This window comes from Thalassophryne amazonica, chromosome 17, assembly GCF_902500255.1.
Source record: "Thalassophryne amazonica chromosome 17, fThaAma1.1, whole genome shotgun sequence".
In the NCBI taxonomy this organism is placed as follows: Eukaryota; Metazoa; Chordata; class Actinopteri; order Batrachoidiformes; family Batrachoididae; genus Thalassophryne; species Thalassophryne amazonica.
Window position 1 is genome coordinate 39,879,493 of NC_047119.1, and position 8,526 is coordinate 39,888,018.

The following is an 8,526-nucleotide window of genomic DNA, read 5'->3' on the forward strand; positions in this document are numbered from 1 at the left end:
CTTTTGTCAAACAGGCATTAACATTTTCTCACTTTTCTCTCTTGTGTAAACACTCTCTTTTTTCTTCTGTGTGAGAAGATTATAAACAGACACATGCAGAACACAATGCGCGGCTCTCCCTTCGCTCACTGCCTCCGGGGGTACGGATGCGGGACCTGCAAAGAATCCAAATCCTCTCTCGGTGGCCACGGAGCTCTGTGGCTACGGTCAACATCCGGATCAAAACAGCGAGCGTAGCCTCTGGACCTGTTGCCAGATTTGGCACAATTCTGCACAGCAGACAGGAGGGTGGCGGTGTGATTGGCAGTGAGAGCAATCGCAGTGATTTATTTATTTTTTTTTATATTTTGTTAGTCAAGAGAGGTGGCGGATCACGGATCCAGTATAAATAGCTGGCGGAGCCAACGTCAGAGGTTCCGGAGCGCGCGTCCGAGGTTCCAGAGCACGCTCCGGCTTGCTCCCCCTCAAATTAAGCCCTGGTTAGATCCCACAACAACAAACAGATGACCACAACCAGCAAGCCCACTTTGAGTTGCTAGATGGTCACTTCTACGCTGTCCAACTCTGACAGCGTAGTTCACCCAGCAGTTGGAGGTGCCTGGAATCAGCTCTCTGTCACAAGGGTCCGACCCACGGTTCCCCACCGGTACTGCTCGGAGGGGGCACGCCGTAGGCTGTTTAAGCTGGTGGCAAGGAGATTTGTCTAGTTGCTCACTGCCTCCATCCGGACGTTCACCCCATCCAAGCTGTTCCAGCACCCTGGCCAAATAGCCCTGGGGCCAGGATACAGACCGGCCACGCCCGTTAATGGCAGCTCTCACTCTAATGGATCTGGGCTCTGGGATAGTTGCTAGAAACTGTGTTTAGCGATCCAGACAGAGGACCTATTAGAGCTAACTGATGTTAAACACCCAACACTCTCATGGGCCTTTTACACTGAACACGTCGGAAGCATCAAATGCGTCAAAAATCGGTCTAAAAAGCATTATTTTCAATGAGACGTGTTGCTTTTTAGATGTGTCAGAAGCGTCGCGTCAAAAGCTGAGCTAAACCGACGCTTCTGACAGGAGCCCGCTTTGCCGCTTGTCGGCAGGCTGATGCGGTCAAAGTTCAACCCAATCCAACTTTCGATGCTCTGAGCTGTGCCGTACCTTTGCGCTGTCCAATAGGAACAATGCGTCGGGCCAAAACACGGAAGACTAGTGGCAGAAACCACTGATCTGTACAAAACAGATCAGTGCAGAAACCACTGGTCTGTACAAAACAGATCGGTACATAAACCACTCATCTCTACAAAACAGAAACGTGTCACAGGACTGCTGTTTTCTGAAGAAAAATCCTTGGAAACGTTTTTTTTTTTTGTTGTTGTTGTTTGTTACCTCAAAATTTCTGATTACTGTTAAAAAAGTTTAGAACACTTGTAATTAAAATATCTAAATAAATCAATAAATGGTTCTTTAGAAACCTTTCATCTTTCATCTAAATTAAAACCACCTGTTATTTCAGATTAGATAATTTCTTGTTTAACATAAGGAACCTCTGACATTTATTTTTAGACAAATAACATGGAAATTTGTACATTTTTTAAAGTCTGGTAGATTATTTATATCTCATTTCAACCAGAAAAACAGACACTGTAAATAAATACAAATGATTATTATAAATGCAGTGTGATTGTAAAGTAGGATTTATGTGACATAAACCTCATAATGATTTTTTTTATATAGTCATTTCAACTTGTAATTTCATAAAAATATGTAATTGCCTTTAATGTTGTTATCAGGACAGTCATTTCTAAAATATGAATTTGAGCACAATAAGTGGAGAGCTTCTACTTGTGCAAATGTCTTTTGACTTTGATTCATGGACATTTTAAATGATTCGTTCATTTATTATTAAAAAATACAATGAAACAGCTTTTTAAAAAATAATAAAATAGTTGCTGTTGAAAGAGCCTTTTATTTAGAAGCAGGTGATGTTATGCTGAATTCTCGGGAACAGATGAAGGTCTCTTCTGCAGCTTTGAACTCTGGTGGTGTTGCTGAAGAGCAGAGATGTTTTCTTTCGACTGGACTTCATGGTGTTCAGCTCATCAATGGAAGTTTGGTTGTCTGCACAGCAAATGTTCCTGATTGGGCCAAATAAAGATATTTCTTTAAATATAAAGAAACACTAAACAGTTTATATATAAAAAAGAAAAGAAAACAAAAAAAAAAAACGGGAAAAAAAACTAAGTCGTCAGTCCTCTCTTGGTCTGTATCACTCCGAAAAGTAGCTGAAAAAAAGCTTCTCCCAGCAGGGTGATGGGAGAATCGTTCTACTGCTGTTTTTTAAAGCTTTTTTGTGGTTCAGGTGACACAAATTCAAGATGGCGATTGCTGAACTTTTTTCAGGTTGTGGAAACAGCCCGAGTGTGACGTGGCAATCTCCGCCCCCTTGCCACTTCCGAAGTGAAATGTCTACGTCACGACGCGATGGAAACGCATCCGATGGATTGGAAAGCATTGACGGACTGGCCTGACGTGTTCAATGTGAAAGACCCTTCAGTTTTACACCTTAAGGAGATCCAGTAATCCAATGTCCACAACCAACACTTTAACTGCAGTTTAGAACTTTATTGCAGAACAGGCAAGTGCTGACAGCGAAATTAACATGGATTATAATTCTGATGACAATTTATAATTGGTTGGAATATGATTAGAAATATGATTGGAAATAATTATCTGATTATGTACTTTAAAACTGATCACTCACTTTAATTGGGACAGTTCTGAACTTCTAACAGTCCTTTGGGGGTGAGAGCGTGAGGGTTTGAGGTCGCATTCCCTGGCCGGGGAAACTTGAGCTCCTTTTGCGGATTGTAAGTACCTTCCTCTTCAGCCGGTAACCACCGACTTAATCCAATACACGGAAAAAGTGGCATTCCTTCTTCAGCCGGCTACAGCCGACCTAATCCAACACCCGTATGCCGAGCGTCAGGGTTGGACTGGGAACATATTTCGGCTCTGGCATTTTTCCTCTGGACCAGCCCACTATTGGCCCGACGAATCCACCCCCAAACACGCACACCCACCCGTCCATACCGAACTCCCAATGAACAAATACTATACACCTAAACACCATGAACACACACCTAAACACACACTTTCACTGTCATTTCACCTTGATCATAGTACAAAACGCGTTCCCGGTGCCACGAGGGGGCATCCTGATAACATTAAAGGCAATTACATATTTTGACAAAATTACAAGTTTAAATGACTATATATATATATATATATATATATATATATATATATATATATATATATATATATATATATATATATATATATATATATATATATATATATATAAAACATCATGAGGTTTATGTCACAGAAATCCTACTTTACAATCACACTGCAGTCATTGTTAAATTATTTCCTTTTGCATTTATAATAAACATTTGTATTTAGTGTTTGTTTTTCTGGTTGAAATAATATATAAATAATCTACCAGACTTCAAAAAATATACAAGTTTCCATGTTATTTTATTTGTCTAAAAATGAATGTCTGAGGTTCCTTATGTTAAACAAGAAATTATCTAATCTGAAATAAAAGGTGGTTTTAATACAGATGAAAGGTTTCTAAAGAACCATTTATTGATTTATTTACCTATTTTAATTACAAATTTTGAGGTAACAACAACAAAAAAACATTTCCAATGATTTTTCTTCAGAAAACTGCTCTATAAATGAGCAGTCCTGTCACACGTTAATGTTTTGTACAGATCAGTGGTTTCTGCACCAATCGGATTGGTCCAATACATTTTGTAGAGATCAGTGGTTTCTGCCACGAGTCTTCCGTGTTTTGGCCCGACGCCGTTCCTACTGGACAATGCAAAGGTACGTCACAGCTCAGAGTGTCGAAAGTTGGCGCACCTCATCTCGTCAGAACACCGGCTCTGTGGTATGCAGGAGATCACTTGACCGAGCGTCTATACGTTCAAATAATAATTTAAAAAAATACTGTCATCACTCTTCACTCTTAGTCTCTTACAACAGTGTAGCGTAAATACACGAGCTTTCCAGGAGCGCACGTCTCCTCCGGTGCGCACTTTTTTGTTTGGGGGGGTGATGATAAACTTATCGCCCCCTTAATATATATATATATATATATATATATATATATATATATATATATATATATATATATATATATATATATATATATATATATATTTATTTATTTATTTATTTTTTTTTTTTTTTTTTTTCTGGCGCCGGGTGTGTGTGAGTGAGAGGGAGAGAGAGAGAAGAGCGGAGAGAAGTCCAGGCGCCGAGGAGTCAGTCCATTCACAGGGGCAATCTGATTGGCCACCCTGTATGCTTCTCCAATTGTCATTGTAAGTCATCGTTGTGTGATCAAACAGAAACAAAACTGAAACCTAGAATAAGACTGCGCCGTGTATGAAACACTACAGAAGTTTTATTTTGACACAAATTCAGGAAGTGGCTCTGCAGCTGCGCCGATTAAATGCTGTAGCTTCACCGATCACGGACTTTCCACGTGTTGACTGCAGCGCGCGGTTCGAGAACACTGTATATTTCCATAATCTCTATAATATGGGAGGGCCCACCGGGGAAATGCCCAAAATCACAGATTATCAGTCCGAGGCAGCCGAGCGTTGTTCCATGGATTGGGAGCAGAGATCATATCTCCCACACGGGCCAGTGGTTATCTTCCTCCTTCTGCAGCTTCTCTCCTGGATTGCTCGTGTGTGTGTGTAGAAATCTTTCTCACAGATGATTTTGCTCCAAGTCCTCTCACTCTTGATGCAGAAAGTTCCAGTTGATAGTCACAGGATGGTCAGTTCCTGTGAGCTCCATCGAAGCCTTTACAGAAGGGTAGTGAAGAATCACCTCACTTGGAAGTAACCTTGTTTCCTCATTGCAAACAGTTTTTATATGTCATTGTCGTAGGTTGCCAGGGAATGAAGATGACTCTCAAAACCTCCACTCCCCCTCCTTCCTACTTATCCTGTTTACACGTTAGGAACTTCTCTATTCTTTAACTAATGGTTGAACACAATTCATCTTTTTAACTGACAGTTGAACAGATTTCCTCTTTTTGTCTCAAAAACAAGTTAGGAACTTCTCTATTCTCTAACTAACAGTTAAACACATCCCCCCCCCCCCCCCCCCCATTTTTTAAATCTCAGAAACAACTCAGTTCCTCTTTCTTAAAAATTAACTCAGCCTGTCTCACTTTGATTCTTAAAACATATAATCGTCACAACATATATAATCATTACAATTAATCATTCATAAATCAAATCTTCAATCATTTCTCAAGTTTAACACATCAATATATTGTTTTGATTAGCATACTGTTACACTCTTGATGATATAAGCACACACCATTGTTCCCACTGCAGCAGTCATTTCTGGCAGTTCAAATTTATAATGGAAAATCCAGTATGATCTTACTTGCTTCTGTGGATTTATCCAATATCATGTCACTCCGTGCTGAGCTGAGGGTGAGATGAAAGTCACATTCTCCAACTATATATATATATATATATATATATATATATATATATATATATATATATATATATATAGTGAGGAAAATAAGTATTTGAACACCCTGCGATTTTGCAAGTTCTCCCACTGTATGCACCACTCTGCATTTAATCATTAGTGATCGATCTCTGCTCCCCTCCACAGCATGTCTTTTTCCTGGTTCTCTCCCTCAGCCCCAACCAGTCCCAGCAGAAGACTGCCCCTCCCTGAGCCTGGTTCTGCTGGAGGTTTCTTCCTGTTACAAGGGAGTTTTTCCTTCCCACTGTAGCCAAGTGCTTGCTCACAGGGGGTCGTTTTGACCGTTGGGGTTTTACATAATTATTGTATGGCCTTGCCTTACAATATAAAGCGCCTTGGGGCAACTGTTTGTTGTGATTTGGCGCTATATAAAAAAATTGATTGATTGATTGACTTAGAAATCACGGAGGGGTCTGAAATTTTCATCTTAGGTGCATGTCCACTGTGAGAGACATAACCTAAAAAAAAATCCGGAAATCACAATGTATGATTTTTTTAATGATTTATTTGTATGTTACTGCTGCAAATAAGTATTTGAACACCTATGAAAATCAGTGTTAATATTTGGTACAGTAGCATTTGTTTGCACTTACAGTCAAACATTTCCTGTAGTTTTTCACCAGGCTTGCACACACTGCAGCAGGGATTTTGGTCCACTCCTCCATACAGATCTTCTCTAGATCTTTCAGGTTTGGAGTTTCAGCTCCTTCTAAAGATTTTCTATTGAGTTCAGGTCTGGAGACTGGCCAGGCCCCTCCAGGACCTTGAAATGCTTCTTATGGAGCCCCTCCTTAGTTGCCCGGGCTGTGTGTTTGGGGTCATTGTCATGCTGGAAGACCCAGCCATGACCCATCTTCAATGCTCTTACTGAGGGAAGGCGGTTGTTTGCCAAAATCTCGCAATACATGACCCCATCCATCCTCCCTTCAATACAGTGCAGTCGTCCTGTCCCCTTTGCAGAAGAGCACCCCCAGAGTATGATGTTTCCACCCCCATGCTTCAAGGTTGGGATGGTTTTCTTGGGGTTGTTCTCATCCTCTAAACATGGTAAGTGGAGTTGATTCCTAAAAGCTCTATTTTGGTCTCATCTGACCACATGACCTTCTCCCATGCCCCCTCTGGATCATCCAGATGGTCACTGGTGAACTTCAGATGGGCCTGGACATGTACTGGCTTGAGCAGGGTGACCTTGCTGCCCTGCAGGATTTTAAACCATGACAGCATCATGTGTTACTAATGTAATATTTGACTGTGGTCCCAGCTCTCTTCAGGTCATTGACCAGGTCCTCCTGTGTAGTTCTGAGCTTTCTCAGAATTATCCTTACCCCACAAAGTGAGATCTTGCATGGAATGCCAGAACGAGGGAGATTGACAGTCATCTTGTTTCTTCCACTTTCTAATAAAATAATCATAACAGTTGTTGTCTTCTACCAAACTGCTTGCCTGTTGTCCTGTAGTCCATCCCAGCCTTGTGCAGGTCTACAGTTTTGTCCCTGGTGTCCTTAGACAGCTCTTTGGTCTTGGCTATGGTGGGCATGTTGGAGTGTGATTGATTGAGTGTGTGAACAAGTGTCTTTTATACATATTGAGCATGAGCTGGACATGCCCCAACATGTCCTGTGAGGCTTCATCACGGCGTTGCTTTGTGCCATGCGGCTCCACCGCAACGCATGGAACTCCTCCGCACGTCTGTCTCAATGTGCCGAAAAAGTGCTGATGTCCACGTCTTTTCACAATTCCTGTGCTAGTCAGACGACATACCGGATCAAGACAGCGTCCAGTTTAGAAATGAACGGCACATTCCACTGTTACAGGAGTTTTTGTCATGGAAAGAGGAACGGAGTTCCACGCGTCGCGGTGGAGCCGCATGGCGCAAAGCAACACCGTGATGAAGCCTCACAGGACATGTTGGGGCATGTCCAGCTCATGCTCAATTTCTCAGATAATCACACGACTGAAAAGCAACCGACAGCCGTCTGAAATCCACCTGAAAGGCGTCCTGTGAGACCAACACGGAGGTGGTTTTGTGCCGCATAATGAACGGCTCCGTGTGGCGCGTCCCTCCGCTTTTCTTTCCATGAAAAAAACTCCTGTAACAGTGGAATGTGCCGAAAAAATGCTGATGTCCACGCCTTCTGCCTTTTTGTGAAAGTCAAACGATGTCCCGGATCAACAAAGCCTTCACGTTGGAAATGATCTGGTTGTTTCAGCGGGGTGTCAGCCTGTCGATCGGCACTCGGAGTGCGGCCAGTTGTGGGCGGTCTTTAAACCGTCTGGATCACTCCTTAATCTGTGTAATCCCCATAAAATCGTCCCTGAAAGCCATATTAATTTTCCATACGGTGTCCACCTGGAGGTCTCTCACAGTTTATGGAAAAAAAATTGATGCAGCAAAGCTCCAAATCATTCAGACATTTATTCGCAATAAAAAAACGACGAGAGGGGTGGACCAGTGCTCACACAAAGCCTGCTCACAGGTGAATGACGCAACCGACAGGCGTGAAAAAACTCACGCATGCGCACGAAGGTTCAAGCTTGGCTGATGCAATCACACGTGATTCAAATCCATATGGTTTTTGAAAAAAAATAAAACGGTCGGATACTTTTATAACAGACCTCGTATATATATATTTGTCCCTCTCTGAGTCTGCTCTGCTTCAGGTTTCTTCCTGTTACCAGTTGGGGACTGGGTCAGATTAGACTTTACTCATGTGCAGCATATAGGATCGACTGTGATTTGGCTTTGTATAAATAACTTGAATGGACTTCTATCAGTGTCATGGCAACTGTGGTGAAAATAACTTCACTGATTTAAACAGTGGCTGCAAGTTGCTGGATCCTGGTTTCAACGTCCTGGTACTCCAGTAATGCTGGAGTAATCTGATTACATCACTGGTTTGTATTTTAGTATTTTTATGCTCTACAAATTTCCACTGTTTGT